This window comes from Narcine bancroftii, chromosome 4 (genome assembly GCF_036971445.1).
Source record: "Narcine bancroftii isolate sNarBan1 chromosome 4, sNarBan1.hap1, whole genome shotgun sequence".
NCBI lineage: Eukaryota > Metazoa > Chordata > Chondrichthyes > Torpediniformes > Narcinidae > Narcine > Narcine bancroftii.
Window position 1 is genome coordinate 120,626,775 of NC_091472.1, and position 20,781 is coordinate 120,647,555.

General features: G+C 46.8%; 1 long non-coding RNA gene across 5 annotated transcripts in view; it reads left to right on the top strand.

The window, feature by feature from the left end:
- The window catches only part of LOC138759940 (uncharacterized), a 72,248-nt gene that overhangs the window by 29,517 nt on the left and 21,950 nt on the right, over positions 1-20,781 (top strand). For 4 of the 5 annotated variants that reach the window (XR_011355252.1, XR_011355254.1, XR_011355253.1 and 1 more), the window contains 2 exons: positions 1,554-1,666; positions 4,618-4,796. The exons of the other annotated variant lie outside the window; for it this stretch is intronic. This is a non-coding gene — a long non-coding RNA (uncharacterized lncRNA). Of the gene's footprint in view, positions 1-1,553; positions 1,667-4,617; positions 4,797-20,781 lie in introns of those variants that run through there. 5 annotated transcript variants of the gene reach the window in all.

The following is a 20,781-nucleotide window of genomic DNA, read 5'->3' on the forward strand; positions in this document are numbered from 1 at the left end:
GGAACCACATTTGAAAACTTCTAATCCCCTGGAACCACGCCAGAGACTATTGATTTCTGGAAGATTGCCAACAATGGATCTACAATGTCCAAAGCCACCTCTTTCAAAACCCACAGGTGTACCTCGTCCGGTCCGGGAGATTTATCTATCTTTAATTCATTCAATTTACCTAGCAAAATTTCTCTAGTAATCTTAACTGTATCCAACTCTACTCCCTGAAGCCTCTGTCTGTCAGGGATATTACTAATATCTTCCACATACATAAAGTACAGACATAAAATATTGATTTAATTCTTCTGCAATATCTTTGTAACCCATTATAATTCCCCCAGCATCATTTTCTATCAGTCCTATGTCAACACATGTCTCTCTTTTATTCTTTATATATTTTAAAAAAACTCTTAGTATCTTTTTTAATATTGTTTGTCAATCTCCTTTCATAACTCATCCTTTCTTCCTTATGTATTGTTCCGATGACTGGCTCCTTGCCTTCCTCCACCCTCACCTACCCCAATATAAACCCTGTTTTTCCTACCTTACCTCAGATTCACCTGAGGATTATTGTGTCTACCGGCCATTGATTGTAAGCTATTAAAATCGTGTTTGTACTCCTCACTTGTCTCTGAGTGCATTCAGTCGTGTTACATTTTTAATAGCTTAACCTTGAAGCAGGATAGAAGCCCTGCTGAAGCCTGGCATGCTCCAGGTCAACCCTCTGTCCCCAGAGGAATTCGCACACTTGCTGGAATGCTCCCAGTCCTACCTGACGCATAGTCTCCGAAGATCGGCACTTCTCTCTTAAGTTGGCCCCAAAGGGTACGCTGTCATCAGAAACTGTACTACCTATGAGTCAGTCAAAGAAGGCTTGAAGGCCTGCTACATGAGGCCCCAGAATGATGTGCTGGCAGCATCTGGGTGAGTCACTGGACAATTATGTCCTTGAACTGTGGGCCCTGATCAGAAAATGCCACTACGAAGCAGTCACAGCCTGGGTGAGAAAGGAGGAACAAATCCGGGATACCCTCGTGGCAGGAGTGAGGTCAAGGTATGTGAGGGAGTGACTGCTGGAGTTGGGGAAAAAAGACTTGGCCATCACCTTGGTGTTGGCAAAAGTGCTGGAGCAGGCACAACTAGGAGCTGATGACCTCGTGGGCCAGGTCGTTGGGACAGCTGTGACCCTCCCACAGCCCCAGCAGTGACCGCTGCAGCCACGCGCAACCAGGGCTGCTACTTCTGTGGACAGGCACAGCACCCCCACGTCCGATGCCCCACAAGGTACTCCATGTGCTTAGGATGTGGTAAGCGAGGTCACTGGGTGAAGGCCTGCTGGGCTAAAGGGAACCCAAAGATGGTGACCACGTGTGCAATCCCTGAATCATTGCTCGACCCATGCATGTGTCTCGAAGGACTGTCCTCCACCTCTCTGTGCTGTTTGCTGCCAGTGTCTTGCTACACCTCGTGGCAGGACCCATCACAGGAAGTGAAGCATCACGGGGCATCACGGTGCCCATCATGCCACGCCTCAAGGTTGACGCCATTTTGTCTGCCTGCAGGCCAAGAGGAGAGTGCCGACATCAGCATGGGGAGCAACGGGGTTTCCGGAGCACTGGCATTGGTCGTTCTGGATCAGGCAATACCTCACCAATTGAATAACTTGATGATGAAGGTGAGGGTAAACAGACATTTCACTGATTGCTTTATAGACATTGGCTCTAAGGAGAGCTTTGTAAACTCTGCAATGGGTCCGCGGTACAACTTAAGAGTGTACCTGATGGACTATTGCGTTTCCCTAGCTTCACACTCACACTCTGCGACGATCAAGGGGTATTGTATCTAACTGTAAAAGGGGGAGGGATAGTTTTGTAAGTGCCTATTATATGCACTGAAGGATTTGTGTGGTCCTGTGTTGCTGGGCCTGGACTTACTGTGTCACCTTAAAAGTGTGACCATGGAGTACTCTGGCCCACTCCTCCCAATCATGGTGCTGAACGGAGAGTCCCAAAAGCTGGACACCACCCTAAACATTGATCCCCCCACTGTTTCAGAACCTGACTCCTGATTGCAAACCTCACTGGACCCAACTGGGTGGATGAGCTCCCCTGGGTGCTCCTTGGCATCCAGACAGTACCCAAGGAGAACCTCCAGGCCTCCTTGGCCGAGTTGGTATATGGAGCCCCCTTAACCCTTCCTGGAAAATTCCTTCCCGACACCAAGGGGAAAGAGGGGAATAGCTACAAAGAACAGGTGATATAATGCGGGAGATCAGGAGTTTATTAGAGCCGAGAAGCAGCGACTGCTCAAAGGAGATATTATTGAGCCCAGCAACAGCCCATGGAGAGCCCAGGTGGTAGTCGTGGAAGGGGAAGAAAAGTCCAGGCTAGTGGTTGACTATAGCCAAATAATTAATTGTTTCACACTCCTGGACGCATATCCCCTCCCTTGAATTTCGGACGGTAAACAAAATTGTGCAGTATTGGGTCTATTCTACCATTGACCTGAAAGCTGCACACCATCAGTTACTGATCTGTTCCGAGGACCGCCCCAACACAGCATTTGAGGCTGACAGATGGCTCTATCAGTTCCTGAGGGTCCCTTTTGGTATCACCAATGGGGTCTCAGTCTTCCTGAGACAGATGAATAAAATGGTCAACGAGTACGGATTGAAGACCACCTTCCCTTATCTCGACTACATCACTCTCTGGAAGACCATGACACCAACCTCCAGAAGTTTCTTCACACGGCCAAGGCCCTGAAACTCATGTACAACTCCAGTAAGTGTGTATTCTGGTTGAAACGTCTGGCAATCCTGGGCTATGTGGTGGTGAATGGCGTCATTGGCCCTGATCTCAATCGAATGCACCCCTTGTTAGACCTTCCAATCCAGAGGACCATGAAACCCTTAAGGAGGTGCCATGGCTTCTTCTCCTACTACGCTCAGTGGGTCTCACACTACACAAATAAGGTCCGCCCCCTTTTAAAGTCCACCTTCTTCCCATTATCGGCCAAAGCCCAGGTGGCTTTCAACTACATTCGGAGCAACATCGCAAAGGCCACCATGCATGCGGTGGACGAGAATGCACCCTTCCAGATGGAAGGTGATGCCGCTCACATGGCTCTGGCCAATACCCTTAACCAGGTGGGCAGGCCAGTTGCCTTTTTCTCCCGCACCCTACAAGGCCACAAGCTTTAGAACCCATCTGTGGAGAAAGAGGCTCAAGACATCATAGAGGCCATCAGGCACTGGAGGCTTTACCTGGCCAGCAGAAAATTTACACTGCTCACCGACCAGTGATCAGTGGCATTTATGTTTAATAATGTAAAAAGGGGAAAAATAAAGAATGATAAGATCACTATGTGGAGGATCGAACTCTCCAGCTATAATTATGACATAGCATTCCGGCCAGGTACTCTCAATGAACCTCGAGATGCCCTGTGAAGAGGAAGCTGAGCCTCTGGACACATCAGCCAGTTGCAGTCACTGCACGGTGAGCTTTGCCACCCAGGCTTCACCTGCATGGCTTATTTCATCAAGGCATCCAACCTGCCCTACACCATTGAGGACATCAGGAAAATGACCAGGTCCTGCCAGGTCTGCTTGGAGAGCAAGCTGCAATTCTACCACCCTGACAAAGCATACCTGATAAAGGCATCTCATCCCTTCGAACGACTCAGTGTCGAGTTCAAGGGTCCTCTCCTTTCCACCAATGGAAACGTACACTTTCTCAATGTCATCGACGAGTATTCATGTTTTCCGTTCGCCATCCCCAGTCAAGACATGACCACCGCCATGGTGATCAGGGCCTTGCACTCTATTTTCACCCTGTTTCAGGTACCCTAGCTATATCCATAGCAACAGGGGCTCATAATTTATGAGCGAAGAGCTATGCCAGTACCTGCTTGTAAGGGGCACCGCATCAAGCAGGACGTCTAGCTACAATTCCCGGGGAAACAGACAAGTTGAAAAAGAGGATGTGCCTGAATGGAAGACCGTGAAATTGGCTCTCTGGTCCAAAGGCCTTCCAGACTCACACTGGCAAGAAGTCCTACCCATGGCGCTCCTCTCCATAAGGTCGCTCCTCGGTACAGCAACCAATGCAACTCCTCATGAGTTTATGTTTACATCCCAGAGGAAATCCATGTCCAGGCCTATTCTCCCAGTTTGACTGATGGCACCGGGGCCTGTCCTGCTGAGAAAGCACGTGAAGAGGAGCAAGACAGACCCCCTGATCAAGAGGGTGCATCTGCTGCACGCCAACCCAACATATGTCTATGAGGCATACCATGACGGCAGAGAGGGCACAGTCTTGATCAGAGACCTGGCACCTGCCAGAACTGAGGGTCCAGTGCCTCAAATGAGCCAGGAACTACTGAGTACCTCACTCAGGGTCCTGGAGGACACTGCTCGGGAAGTGGACCAATTCACCCCATGACCTGAGCTGGAGCCCTCGAGACCCACTGTCCCTGTAGCACAAATGGTCCAGGAAGTTCAGGAAGCCCAAAGTCCTCCAGTACTGCGGCGCTCGCCAGAATTACCAGACCCCCTGACAGTCTCAACTTGTAAATATTGGTAAAATATTACGTTTCTTTGAATGAATGGTCTCTGTTTTTCACCCACAGGTTCCATTCTGAAGGAAGGGGTAAATGCGGTGAACTGAAATTCACTGTCTGTGTATTGTTCCGATGGCTAGCTCCACCCTCACCTACCCCAATATAAACCCTGGTTTTCCCGCCTTAGCTCAGATTCACCTGAGGACTAATGTGTCTACTGGCCATTGATAGTAAGCTATTAAAAGCATGTTCCATACTCCTCACTTGTCTCTGAGTGCATTCAGTTGCATTAAAGGTTCCAATTAAGGTTTAACTGTATTTTTTCCTTCATTCAGCAGGAAAAGCATGCAGTGCATCCATACATTGCACATATGTTTCTGATAATAACCTCTCACAGTCATCACTACATTCCAGGTCTACCACATTGGAATAAAAGAAGGACTGGCTTGCATTTGAAGGACACTGTGCTATTGACTTGATAAACCTGGCTTTCTAAGGCACTCATGAAGCCCTTGTGGTACCAATAGCAGTAAAGAGCATGAACAGACATCTGTCCTGATAACACATGCTAATGAGAAGCAGCAAACCCTTCCCCCCCTCCACCACACCCATTGAAGCAGTTTAACTCTTTCATCGGTGCGGTGTTGATTCTCCCTTTTCCTGCTGAAGGTGCAAATTCCTACTGTGACATGAATCCACCTGGCTAAATCTGCCAGTTGCCTTAGAGGCTGGTCTCCAGGCTGGTCTACTGGGACCTGCCTTAATCTGGGACTGACAGAGTGACAGGCTGGTTGCGGTTTTAACCCATCTCCATCGCTGGATTCCAGCACAGATCCCAAGTTTCCCAAGGATCCCAGGAGACCAGGAACAGGATTGGAGGACCCCCCCCCCCACCCCCCCACCCTTGTGGATCCTCTGAATGTGATATGTAGCAGGTTATTTGGGCAAAGACTCACACCAGGCTCACCTTACAAAGCCGTCCTGTCCAGAGAAGAAACAAGCCTTCCGTCGCGCATGCAACCATCTTCAGCGCAAACTCCGGGAGATCCAAAATGAGTGGTGGACTAGCCTCGCCAAACGAACCCAGCTCAGCGCGGACATTGGCGACTTCAGGGGTTTCTACGAGGCTCTAAAGGCTGTGTATGGCCCCTCACCCCAAGTCCAAAGCCCGCTGCGCAGCTCAGACGGCAAAGTCCTCCTCAGCGACAAGATCTCCATCCTCAACCGATGGTCAGAACACTTCCAATCTCTTTTCAGTGCCATCCGCTCAGTCCAAGAATCCGCCCTGCTCCAGCTTCCTCAACAGCCCCTAAGGCTAGAGCTGGATGAGGTTCCCACCCTGGATGAGACATATAAGGCAATCGAACAACTGAAAAGTGGCAAAGCAGCAGGTATGGATGGAATCCCCCCAGAAGTCTGGAAGGCTGGCGGCAAAACTCTGCATGCCAAACTGCATGAGTTTTTCAAGCTTTGTTGGGACCAAGGTAAACTGCCTCAGGATCTTCGTGATGCCACCATCATCACCCTGTACAAAAACAAAGGCGAGAAATCAGACTGCTCAAACTACAGGGGAATCACGTTGCTCTCCATTGCAGGCAAAATCTTCGCTAGGATTCTACTAAATAGAATAATACCTAGTGTCGCCGAGAATATTCTCCCAGAATCACAGTGCGGCTTTCGCGCAAACAGAGGAACTACTGACATGGTCTTTGCCCTCAGACAGCTCCAAGAAAAGTGCAGAGAACAAAACAAAGGACTCTACATCACCTTTGTTGACCTCACCAAAGCCTTCGACACCGTGAGCAGGAAAGGGCTTTGGCAAATACTAGAGCGCATCGGATGTCCCCCAAAGTTCCTCAACATGATTATCCAACTGCACGAAAACCAACAAGGTCGGGTCAGATACAGCAATGAGCTCTCTGAACCCTTCTCCATTAACAATGGCGTGAAGCAAGGCTGTGTTCTGGCACCAACCCTCTTTTCAATCTTCTTCAGCATGATGCTGAACCAAGCCATGAAAGACCCCAACAATGAAGACGCTGTTTACATCCGGTACCGCACGGATGGCAGTCTCTTCAATCTGAGGCGCCTGCAAGCTCACACCAAGACACAAGAGAAACTTGTCCGTGAACTACTCTTTGCAGACGATGCCGCTTTAGTTGCCCATTCAGAGCCAGCTCTTCAGCGCTTGACGTCCTGCTTTGCGGAAACTGCCAAAATGTTTGGCCTGGAAGTCAGCCTGAAGAAAACTGAGGTCCTCCATCAGCCAGCTCCCCACCATGATTACCAGCCCCCCCACATCTCCATCGGGCACACAAAACTCAAAACGGTCAACCAGTTTACCTATCTCGGCTGCACCATTTCATCAGATGCAAGGATCGACAATGAGATAGACAACAGACTCGCCAAGGCAAATAGCGCCTTTGGAAGACTACACAAAAGAGTCTGGAAAAACAACCAACTGAAAAACCTCACAAAGATAAGCGTATACAGAGCCGTTGTCATACCCACACTCCTGTTCGGCTCCGAATCATGGGTCCTCTACCGGCACCACCTACGGCTCCTAGAACGCTTCCACCAGCGTTGTCTCCGCTCCATCCTCAACATCCATTGGAGCGCTTACACCCCTAACGTCGAAGTACTCGAGATGGCAGAGGTCGACAGCATCGAGTCCACGCTGCTGAAGATCCAGCTGCGCTGGATGGGTCACGTCTCCAGAATGGAGGACCATCGCCTTCCCAAGATCGTGTTATATGGCGAGCTCTCCACTGGCCACCGTGACAGAGGTGCACCAAAGAAAAGGTACAAGGACTGCCTAAAGAAATCTCTTGGTGCCTGCCACATTGACCACCGCCAGTGGGCTGATAACGCCTCAAACCGTGCATCTTGGCGCCTCACAGTTTGGCGGGCAGCAACCTCCTTTGAAGAAGACCGCAGAGCCCACCTCACTGACAAAAGGCAAAGGAGGAAAAACCCAACACCTAACCCCAACCAACCAATTTTCCCCTGCAACCGCTGCAATCGTGTCTGCCTGTCCCGCATCGGACTTGTCAGCCACAAACGAGCCTGCAGCTGACGTGGACTTTTTACCCCCTCCATAAATCTTCGTCCGCGAAGCCAAGCCAAAGAAGAAGAAAGAAAAGAAAAGATTGATTCCTGCAGGAACCAACAAATTGAGTCAAAGTGAAAGTCATCGCGGTCTGGCATGGGGACACCAATACCCCTGAGCATAAAGCCCTCCAAAATGAAGGTGACACAGCTCAGGACATCACAGGCAAAACACTCCCCACCATTGAGAACATCTACAGAGAACACTGCTGGCAGAGAGCAGCAGCAATCATCAAGGATCCACACCACCCAGCAAACACTCTGCTCTCACTGCTACCATCAGAAAAGAAGTAGAGGTGCCACAAGACCCGCACCATCAAGTTCAGGAACAGCTGCTACCCCTCCACCATCAGACTCCTCAATGACAAACTCAATCAGGGGCTCTTACTTTTGCACTTTATTGATTTTTTAAATTCTCTCTGTAATGCTCAGTCGGTTTGTTTACATTTATTTGATTGTTTACATGTATACGCTGTGAATCTAAATCTAATATACATGTAAATCTAAATTTAATTTAATCTAATCTAATCATACAGCAGGAAACAGACCCTTGAGCCCACCTCATCCATGCTGACCAAGTTGGCATTCTGGATAGTCCTACTGGCCTGCATTTAGTCCATATCCTTTAAGCCCTTCCTGCCAATTTACCAGTCCAAATGTTTTTTTTTGATAACAGAATTGTATCCACTTGTATAGTTTGTTCCTATTGTTCATTCCCCTTAGGACCTCCTCTCCCCTTTCACATTTAACTATAGCTTCCAGTTGTAGAATCATTTACCCTGGGAAAGTTGGTTCTCACTCTTTTAGGGAGTGATGGTCCAGTCTGCTTAATCTCTGCAAACACAATAAAACCCTCACCCCAGAAAATAAATAAACATCTATCCAAGGTCTTTTATTCCTTTACACAATACTCTACAGACAGATTCACTAGCCTCTATTCAGTTTAATTTGATTTACATTGGAGATACAATCCGATAACAGGCCCTTCAGACCTACAAGCACACGCCTCCCAAATACATCCATGTGACCAATTAGCCAACTAACCCCATACGTCTTTGGAACCTGGAAGGAAACCGGAGAACCCAATGGAAACACACACAGATACGGGGAGAACGTATAAACTCCTTTCAGACAGTGACAGATTTGAACCTGGGTCTTTGGCTCATAGAGTTGCTCTAATTGGAGTAATGCATCTCTGCTAGTTTAGACATCAGCTAATTTACTTAAAAAATAGGACGTACATTTTTATCTAGCTCTTTTCAACAACCCATTTTACAATCAGCGATGGCTTGTGAAGTGTACTCAGTGTTACATAAAGCACAAGTCCCCTCTTAGAAAGATCTCCCAAGGAAAAAAGTTCTGATCAGACAATTAGTTTCAAATTGAGAGTTAAATATTAACCAGAACTCCAGAGAGACTGCTCAGAGCTTTTTCCAATTGTCAATTGAAGCATCAGCCTGGATTTTGTGTGCAAAATCTCCAGTGTGGAATTTGAATGCTCAATTAATCTAAACCATGTAAGAGTGCTCCCCACTGAGTTAGCCTAGTGATGGAGAGGGAAGATCATCTGTTTGGTAGAACATTCAGTCACAAGTGACCCCGGGCACATGAGAAGGCGGCACTTCTGGAAAACTGTCTGTATCACAATTTTCCATGAGAAGCAATTTCATCTTTTCATGCTCCGTTGAAAAAAATTAAATCTTGTGTTTATTTATTTACTCATTTCACAGAAATTCTGTCAGAGGGAATGTTATTGCCTGTCTCTGATTTACTGTGAATTCTGTAAGAGCAAAGTTCTGAACCTCAAACAGCTATAACACGGGACCTTGCCCTGAATGATTGGACGGAGTTAACAAGCGCCAGGTTCTGAAACCAGCATGGTGAACTATGACACAAATCGCTGACATTGTGAATGACACATCTGCCTGCACAGATTGCTCACACAGCTCTCAGTCTAATGAAGCCAGAGCCCTTTTAATATTTCTCCTTCTCCCTCCCCCTCTGCCCCCCTCCCACCCCCCCACGATTTGGCTCATTCCCAGTTTCCTTCTTTAAATTTTTTTGTACATTTTTAATTCTTTTTTTAATTTAGAGATAGACCGCGGTAACAGATCCTTCTGGCTCATGAGGCCCTTCTGGCTCATGAGGCCCTTCTGGCTCATGAGGCCCTTCTGGCTCATGAGGCCCTTCTGGCTCATGAGGCCCTTCTGACCCATGAGCCCCTTCTTGGCCTATGAGGCCATGTCAGGCAAATACATCAATTAACCTACCAACGCCGTACCTTTTTGAAGGATGGGGGGAACTGAACCACCCGGAGGAAACCCATGTAAACCCGGGGAGAACATACAAACTCCTTACAGACAGCTATGGATTTGAACCTGGGTCACTGGTGCTGTAATAGTGTCATGCTAACCTCTACGCAAACTGCGCCTTGATAAAATTTCTGCTAATTGTTTGCCTGTATCCATTGAAGAGCACACCTTTGAAGGAGCAAGGGTGGGCTTCTCCTGGGCCCTGAAACCTGTCCCGTCATTCATGAATATGCTGAGAGATAGATGCTGAGAGGAATTGAACCGAATGCAATTTATTGTCACCCGCACTGAGATTCAGTAAAAAAGGTTTTGTTTTTTGTGCCGTTCAGGCAAATCAACATACAGCAAGTAGGGCAATAATAAATAAATAACAGTGTAGGGAGCGGAGTTACAGTAAATCAAGTAGAATAGGGCATGGAGAGAAGTACATAAACAGTACAAGTTACGGAATTAAACAAGAAGTCTGGAGTTGTCTAGAAGTCGAGGGCAACACACAGAACTCAGCAGGTCTCCCAGCATCCATAGGAAGTAAAGGGTAACTAACATTTCAGGCCTTGGCCTTCGTCAGGTATAAGCAAAAACAGGCAGGTGGAGCTGGAGAAATGCATCCATGTATATAATCATATAACAATTACAGCATGGACAAAATGCCAGTTCGGCCCTGCTAGTCCATGCTGAACACCTTCTCCCACCTAGTCCCATTGACCAGCATCCACACCATAATCTTCCATACCTTTCTTATCCATCTACCTATCCAACGTTTCCTTAAATATTAAAATCGAGCCCGCATCTACCACTTTGGCTGGAAGCACATTCCATGCTCCCACCACCCTATGAGTGAAGAAATTCCCCTCTCATGTTTCCCCTAAACTTTCCCCCTTCAATCTCAATCCATGTCCTCTTGTTTGAATTTCCCCCACTCTCAATGGAAAAAGTCTGTCCACACTTACTCTAAATGTCCCCCTCATCTTCAATATCTTTCAATATCTCACTCCAGCAGGGCGTGGTACCCACTTGTTTCAAACAGGCATCAATCATACCGGTGTCCATGAAGTATGTAGTAATCTGCCTTAACAAATATCGACCAGTAACATTTACATCAACAGTGATGGAGGGTTTTGAAGGTTGGTGATGAAATATATCACCTCATGTCCTAGCAGTGACAAGAATACATTCCAGTTCGCCTTTTGTGGCAACAGGTCTACAGCAGTTGCCATCTCACTGGCTCTACACAAAGCCCTGGAACACCTGGACAGCGAAGATGGATACATCAGGATGTTCTTTATCAACTACAGTACATCATTTAACACCATCATCCCCTCAAAACTGATCAGAAAACTCCAAGATCTGGGAGTTAACACTCCACTATGTAATTGGATCATGGATTCCCTCATCTCCAGTCCACAATCAGTGAAGATTGATAAGAACTTCTCCTCCACAATCTCCATCAGTACCGGTGCACCACAGGGCTGCATCTTACCCCCCTACTCTACTCACTTTACACCTACGACTGTGTGGCTCAGTACGACAATAACACCATCGACAAATTTGCCGATAATACCATGGTTGTGGGTTGTATAAAGGAATGGGATGGGATAGCATACAGGATGGAGATCGAAAACTTGGCTGAATGGTGCACTAACAACAACCTTCCACTCAATGTTACGAAAATTAAGGAGCTGATTGTTGACTTCAGGAAAGGAAAGCCAGAGGTGTATGATCCAGTGATCATTGGGGGATCAGAGGTGGAGAGAGGGAGAAAATTTAAGTTCTTGGGAGTCACTATCTTGGAGGATCTTTCCTGGACCTAACACACCAATGGCATCATGAAGAAAGCACCTCAGTGCCTCCACTTCCTCAGGAGTTTGTGGAGGTTTGGTATGACACCAGAACACTGGCAAATTTCTGGAGGTGTGGTGGAAGGTGTGCTGACCAACTGCAAAATAGTCTGGTTTGGGGACACCAATACCCCTGAGTATAAAACCCTCCAAAAGGTAGTGGACGCAGGCTAGGACATCATAGGCAAAGCCCTCTGTAAGGAAAGCTGCCATCAGAGAAAAGCAACAATCATCAAAGACCCGCAATCACCCAGCATGAGCTCTGTTCCCACTGCTGCCATCAGGAAAGAGGTAGAGGTGCCACAAGACTCGCACCAACCGCTTCAGGAACAGCCACTACTCCTCCACCTTTAGACTCCTCAACAACAAACTCAATCAGAGACTCATTTAAGGACTCTTACTTGTGCACTTTATTGATTTTCTTTTTTATTCTTTCTGTATTGCAGTTTGTTTACATTCATTATCTGCTTACAGTTCATCATTTGTTTACATGAGAACGCTATCTACATTTTCTTTTGCACCACCATTTAGTGGTAATTCTGCCGTGTCTGCAGGAAATAGAATCTCACGGTTGTATGTGATGCCATATATGTACTGACAATATATCTGCAATCTGAAATATGAAATCTGGTTGAAAGGCATCTTTCCTTGCTGTTGAATACTGTGATTCTTTCGACTTGTTATCGGATACCGGCAGGAACACCAATTCATTTAGAATCCTGGGAACTTTGCCATTTATCGAAGAAAGTAGACAGGGCTTCAGTTTAATTTCTGGCCCAATGGGACCTTGAACTAAACAGCACTCTGTCAGGTCAGGAAAGTGGCTATTCAACCAAGGCCTGGTCCAAAACTACCCAAATATAGACAGTAAAAGATTTATTTCTTTTATAAAAGCACAAAGCACTGAGTTAAGAGCAGTAGGGCAGAGGGCAAATGAGACAAAAAACCTTAGTAGAATATGCCAGGTAGTTGTGAAAGGTTAAGTTTTTCAGTTAACCTCCCCACCTCATGAAAAGAAAAGCAAAAAAAAGTTTTTAAAGTCCAAATTACATTTTTAAAATTTTGACCACTATGTTAACGAAAAACAGTCTGGTTTGAAATCTTGACAGGTGATTAGCCATTTATCCACCTTATAATACTGCCTCAAGCAGGTTTAACAAAGCTGCCACTCTCAATTTATTGCACAGGATCTTCCTTCAAGCACAAGCCAAAACCTGATCTTCTCCTGCTGGCAAAGTTGACACAGAACCTGCTTTTAGCTGAGGCAAGCACTTTCATTTAAACTTTCACAAACCAAGTCAATCCACAAAAAGGACCTTGCTGCCCTTGCCTGGTTTGATTGATCAATGGGATGCCTTGGAGGGATTAGCTATCACTGTCAATTAGAGTGAGAAAAGATTTATATTTATATAATGCATTTCAAAGTCTTCACAATCTAAAGATGTCCTAATGAAGAACCTTGAGACCGCTGCAATGTAGGTAATGTTGGTAACCACTTCACAGACATCTGATAATGATCTGGTTATCAGTTTTGGTGTTGTGGGTTGAGTGATATGTGTTGGCTGTGGATCAGGGAAAATTCTACAGATCTGAACAAGAGAGACTGCAGATGGTGGAGAACACAATGGAGGAACTTAGCAGGTCAGGCAGTGTCTGTGGAAGGCAGTAGATAGTAGACATTTCAGGCTGAACCAGTGGTTCTCAACCTTTTTCTTTCCACTCACTTACTACTTTAAGTAATCCCTATGCCATCGATACTCTGCGATTAGTAGTATTAGTGAGTGGGAAGGGAAGGTTGAGAATCACTGCTCTAGACCCAATTGTTACTGAAATAGTTTGCTTGAGAAAAATAGTGACTGGCCCATTTCCTTTGGAGTTATGAAATCGTGCACATAACGAGTCAATGAGGAATGATTAAAACAGTAGCTTTCAAACTTTTTCTTCCCACCCACATACCACCCATATTTTTACATATATTTATTTTATACTATCTCTTTGTGTATATATGTGTCTATTATGTGTTGTGCACCATACATGTGTGTGTGTGTGTGTGTGTGTGTGTGTGTGTGTGTGTGTGTGCACAGTGGACCAAAGAATGCTGTTTCGTCTGGTGGTATATGTAAACCACAATATTTATCTGTCTGGGCACACCCATTGGCTGACTGTACCTGTGGCCCCTCCCACAGGATCATGAATGAAGACCTGTTTCCGCTCCGTAAATGGTTATATGGTTATATGACTGTCCCTCAGTCCCCTCCTTAGTTCAGGGCAGATGACCAGCAGGGATGTACCTTCATTCTATTGCGAATAAAAGCTTATTAGTCATTTGAGTCATTGATGGTGCATCAGTAAACGTACAGTCAGATGATGATAAACTTGAATTTGAACTACATTCACTACCTTCTGTAGCTTTTTGTAATCTTGGGTGGAACAACTCCCATGTGATGAAGCTCTGTCCAACTTGCTCTTTGATTTATATCCAGTTGCAGCCTCAGACAACTTTCCTCACTCTCCGTGACACCAGCACTTTTTGTCTCAACAACAACCTAAATAGTCATACCTCCTTCATCCACATCCAGATCATTAATATTGCATCACAAACAACAGGATCACAGCACTGATTCCTGCAGTACACCAGCCACCACCCTTCCATCACTACCCTCTGTTTCCTCTCACCAAGTTAATTTTGCATTCAATTAAATAACTAGCCCTGCATCCCATGTGTCTTAACCGACCGGATCAACATGCCATGCTGGACCTTGTCAAATGCCTTACTGAAGTCCATATAGACAATGTCTTCAAGGTACCTGTAAATCACATGCAGGCAAGTGTGATTAGCTTGGTCAGCATGGACACGTTGGGCCAAAGGATCTGTTTCTTTTCTGCACTACTCTATTGACTCCAAGAATCTATGCATGGAGAGAACCAGAGAGGAATTTAGCTGATTTAACAAAATGGTTATTTCATTGTTGTGACTCCTGCAACTACACCCAGTTCATAGGCAGTAATCCATTTGCAATATCCACACAGGATCTCACACGTGAAGCTCAGGGGTAAAATAAAGCAACTGGTAGAATCTGTTAATGTAGCGTGGCAGACAACATTGCCTCGGTGTCAGGAGGCGATGGTCCATGTACCACAGCTGAGCTCTGAGTATGCAGCTCAAGGGCGATGATCCATTGCAATACTGAAGGAGAGCTAGATAAGAAATCTGCAGATTCTAAAGTTTAGTGCAGTCCTCAAAAATGCTGGAGGAACTCAGCAGGTCATGCACCATCCATGGAAAGCAAAAGGTCTGAGCCATTCTACAGGTATGTAAGTGTGAAGGTCACTCCTGAAGAGGTGTTCAGGCCCAATGCTTTGACTGCCTATTGTTTTCTATGGATGGTCTGTGACCTGGTGAGCTTCAAGATTCAAGATTCAATTTATTGTCATTGTAATAAAACAGTATTACATGAAATTGCTTTTGCCTGCCCTAAGGCAGACAGATTCACCTTCGACTGAAATTGCCTGAAGCGCCTCTTACAGTCTGAGAAAGAGAAGCAAAGGAGAGTCCCCCCAGAGCCACAGAATGTATGTAGATTCGTCTCCAGCACTTCCACAGCCTCACAGAGTCCAGTCCAAACCATTGGCAGCCCAGGCTCCAGATCTGAACCTCCGACATGGTCAGGAACCCCTCACTGCCTTTGGCACCCCATCACATCCCGGTTCTGATACCTGGTACCCCTTCAGCCAGTTTCGAGCCAGTCTCCAGCACTCCGCAGCCTGGCGTGAGACTCCTGACAGCAGTTTCCAGCAACCCCCAACCTCTGTGGGTTCCTCACCTCAAGTCACCAGCAGCTCACCCCATGCATGGGTCTTTCAGCCACAGAGCCCGCTCACTGGTCCGCCTCTCTGGTCACCGTCCCATGGGCCGTCACTTCTGCTTCTTCCCAGACAGGGGATGTTCTCCCCATTTTCCCTGCTCTGCTCCTCTGGAGTCTGCAACCCCTCGTGACTGCTGCCAATCGTAGGCACTGCCAATCCTGCAGTCACGGGATTTTAAATGAAACTACTGTTGGCTCCTTTAATGGGCCGCTGGCAGTTGGACCCCACAGGAATACTGTATCTCCACCTCTCACTCCCTGCGGGACTCCACCAGCAGTTCTTGCATGACAGCGGCTCTGACAGGGCCGCCATTTTCAAAAAGATTTCTCCAGTACCTTTATGTCCATCACTATGTAAGGGCTGTACTATCAGAGGCACTAGCTTCTGATGAGATGGTCAACTGTGTTTTACTAAGTAGGACAGGGGAGCTCTAGCTACTGTCATTTTCTCCAAATCAATATACTCACATAGTCACCAACACATTGCTGTTGTACAGATTTACCCCTACATGCGCTCACTTTACAATGTTGGTTTGGGTCATCCTGCAAAGCACAATATAAACTTCAACACTCTTCCTGTAAATATTCAGCGAAAGCTGACCCTGGTCAAACCTTACACTGAACAAGCTGTGAAAAGCAATATTGTATGTTGAAGTGTTTCACTGAGTCTGTGTCGATCTAAGAGCTTGCTTCCTGCTTCCCCAGAATGGGCCAGCAGAATAAATATGGGTCAAATGAGGTACATGGTTTCCATGGAAGCACTAATGAACATCATTGGTTCAGCAATCTGATACATATCTCATTAAATTTCAATGAGTCCATGTCATAAATTGACCAGTCTCAAAAGTGTCAGTGAGAAGCCAGGTTTGATGGGTCTCCTATTGCATGTACTCAGCCTCCTGCATTAGTGATTGGTGATGGAGGACCACATGAAACACTGGGGGGATGGGAGAGCCCCAAGGGAGTTGTCAATGTGAATGTCTTTTGTTCTCCAATCTCAGTCATAGAGAGCTACCATACAGAAACAACTCTTCAGACCCATCATTCCTCAGCCACTCCAATCCTACATCAATCGCATTTTAAATTCTCCCCAGATTTTCACCAACTCTAGCCACATTCCACAGGCAATTTAAACCTGCCGTGGACACACTCAGATGGGACCAGACCATCTTCTGGCAGATAAAAAGATGGTGTTTGTTTGTTATTGCGTGCTGAATAACAAGACGACTACTGAGAGTGATGTTAAGCCAACTGTTTATTTTGTACATCCAGGAGAAGGAGCTCCTTATGTGGCGTACACTCCATTCCAAAGCCTGCTTTTCACCGCCGTGCCTTCGCGGAGCTTGCATATGCGCAGAGTGCTGTTGCGAGTATGGTGGCTGCAACACAATTGCAGTGGGTTCAGAGCAGCCGATGGCAGCAGCTGTCTACATCCCCTTTCTGGAGCAATACCACAGTTGCTGGTATCCATATACCACAGTTCAACTTAATGCTATTCATTACATTGATTAGATTCAAGTAACAAAACAGCCAACCCAATTCAGTCTCTAGACTTCAGGTTGGGTTTGCAGATATGCCCGAAGCGTGTTCTGTAGTGGCCCTCTGTGGATGTGGAGGCTTGGGGTGCCTCAGCCTGAGACTATGTGTTGTCTATTGTCTGGTGGATGGTCACTGAGGGAGTCCCGTCAATCTCAGGCTCACTTTCCAAATCCTGGAACACGGCCTCATCAGGATTAGTTTGGGATGGGGGTGGCTCCCTTCCTGGAAGGATATGTCGACGGTTTCTTCAGTACACCTTCCCTTCTGATTGCAACAGGTATGACCTGGGTTCCTGGCAGCTCCCTTCGACTACGCCCATGCGGTGATAGCCCTGCGGAGTCTGCAGTCTGATGACCTGCCCTTCTGCCAATGGCTTGTTCTGTCACAGCATTTCTTCTGTGCCAGTCTTTTGCTCAGCAGCTGGGCCTTGATTCCTTTCAGGTTCCTCAATTGAGCCTCCAGAAGCCTCCTCGCCACCGGTAGAGATGTCTGCATCTTTGTCTTTGTGCCTGAGAGCCCAATGTGGTATCGCGAGGGATGCTCCTCAGGTTAAGCAGACTGAGGAATACATCTGTCTTCTCCCTGTGAGATTTTTCCATGAGCTGTTTTGTGCTTCTTACAGCTCTCGCAGCCAATCCATTTGACTGTGGGTAGTCTGGGCTGCTGGTGATGTGGGGAAAGTCCCACACTGCTGCAAAGTCTTGGAATCTTTCGCTGGTGAGTTGTCTGCCATTTTTTGATAGCAGAATGTGAGGTGCCCCCATGCACTGAAAAGTGTCTTTTTAGCTTGGTTATGACCACCAAGGAAGTAATGTCACGTAACGGGTCTATTTTGAACCACCGTGAGTGCGAATCGATTCGTACCAAGTATTGCTGACTTCGTCACTCGAAAATTTCCGTTGCTATGGTTGACTGGAGTAGGTCTGGCACTGGGTGAAGCTGCAGTGGCTCCTTCTGCTGGTGTGGCTTAGAGCTGTTGCACACCGAGCAGGCTCACACTTCTTGATCAATGTTTTCAGTCATTCCTGGCCAAAAAACTATGTCCCTTGCCCTTTGTTTTGTTGCCTCTGCACCCAGGATGCCAATGTATATATTTTGCAGTGAACTCGGGATTACCGCTCTCTGGCCCTTCATTACAATACCTTCATCGATAAGTAGCTCGTCACGAAATGGGAAGTAGGGTTACATTTCTGGTTGCAGGCGGCGCTGCTTGTCCAGCCAACCACTCCTGATAAATGTACCTAGGGTCCTTAAAGTAGTGTCTTCAGCTGTGTGTCTTCTTAGTCCCTCTAACGGGATGAGGAAATGTACATGACCATCATTATGTCAAAAGTGTCCTCTTCCACCTGTTGGACTGTGCATTTTTAGAGGGCACGGGATAGTGTGTCGTCAAGGCTCATCTTTTTTCCACATGTATACCAAAGTGATGCTGTGTGGTGATACGACCACTTTCCGACTTCAGGGGGCGTTCTCTGTACCTGTAAGAAGACCACCTAAGGGGCTGACTCCACCTGGATGGCTGTCAATCAGCCAACCTGAATGTGGACCTGAGCCAGCCCCTCCCTATCCAGACACAAGGGGAGCCACCAAGGCTTAAACTGGTGTCCAGACTTTTACTGGAATAAAGTCTTTCGAGTTTTATGCTTGCTTGCTGCTACCTCAGTGCACCACATGTTGTACTTCTGAAGTCTGAACATCATTCTTTGCAACCTTGTTGGTGCTGCATGTATCGGCTTCTTCAATATCGTGACCAGGGGTAGATGGTCAGTCTCTATGGTCACTGGTCTACCATAGACGTAGTCGTTGAATTTGGAACAGGCAAAATCAATGCCAATAATTTTTTTTCGATCTGCACATGCCTGGTTTCTGTGTCAGTGAGTAACTTTGATGCATAGGCCACAGGTATCCTGTCTTGTAGGCATGCTGCACCTAGGCCATACTGCGATGCATCACAGGTCAGCAGCACTGGTCTTCGTACATCATAGTACAACAAACTTGTTTGACATGGTATATGCCTCTTTAAAGCATCAAATGTGTTCTGTTGCTGCTCGTGCCATGTCTACTCCACATCTTTATGCGTCAGCTGCCGCAGTGGAGCTGTGAGTTCGCTTGCGTTCAGGATGAACTTGCCCAGGTAGTTACCATACCAAGGAATCTTTATAGGGCTATCATGACCGCCAGCGCCAGCATCTTGCTGATTGCCTTGGATTTCGAGGGGTCCACCATCAGACCTCTGCTAGTAAGCACATGGCTGATGTAGCTGACCTGATTCAGCCGCAATTTACACTTGCGGGGGTTGAACCTAAGATTCACCTTCCTGGCTATGGTGGCACAGGGGTACCTGGAAAAAATATGCTCCATGGATCTCTGGAATATTTAGCTGGCCGAATTAATCCCGAATGGCATCCACAGAAATCTGTATCGACCGAACCCAGTGCTGAATGTGGTCACTAGTGACGATTGTAGTCGAGCTTGATCTGCCAAAACGAGTTTTCACATCTAGAAAAGAGAACAAAGTTGAGCCGGCCATTTGTGCGGTAACTTCCTCCACAATTCGCATCAGATGGTGCGGACTCTTTAGAGCTCTATCGAGGTCTCGCTGGTTTATTCATATCTGGATCTCTTGTCTGTCTTTCTTCTTGGCAGCTACCATGGAGGACACCCATTCAGATGGCTTGGAGTAATCACTCCCAGGTCCTGCATTTTGTCCAGCTCGACCTTGACCTTGTCTTTCATCGCCACTGGAATACAGTGCGCTGGACGTACCACGGGTCTTACTTCTGGGTCATGTCGCATGGAGAACATTTCTGGCAACTTCCCCAGCTCGTCTGCGAAAAGGTCACTGTATTCTCAAAAAAATTCTCTGAGACAAACCATCTTCTGAGAGACTTATTTAGTGTACTCTACTAAACAAGACAATCCCTTGTCCATGCATGTGCTCAGGCCCAACAGAGGCATGCCATCTTCTTGGACTATGAAGAACATAGGAACATAGGAAATAGGAACGGGAGTAGACCAAAAATGGCCCATCGAGCCTGCTCTGCCATTCAATACGATCATGGCTGATCTAATTTATGACCTAATTCCACCTACCTGCCTTCTCCTCATTAGTACATGTCCTTGTATGTAGCACCATAGCTGCACCATGCCATTGGTTTGATCCTGCTGCCTCCATATGCCACTCGACTCGTTGACCTGATGCATGGCTTAATCTGTTCTATTTCCCTCAGCCGAATGAATGTCTTCTGTGACATGACTGTGCACATTGCTCCTGCGCCGACCTTCATTTCTGCCATCTTGCCATTGACTTTCATATTCTTTCTTAGTCACAAAGACCTTGTGGTTTCCTCTGATTTGCATTTCCGCTGAGTTCCCTGCCATCCGCAGAGTGAGCCCATCGATATAGTACTCATCATCTGGGTTGCCTCCCCCTTACTCTGGCTCCAGCTGGTCGATCGTCCTCCTGGGTCTGGGCCTAGCATTGGTTCGCTGCCTGGTCCTGCAGCATCTGGTGAAATGGTTACATTTGCAGCAGGCTCTACACTGCTGTCCGAATGCAGGTCACATTTC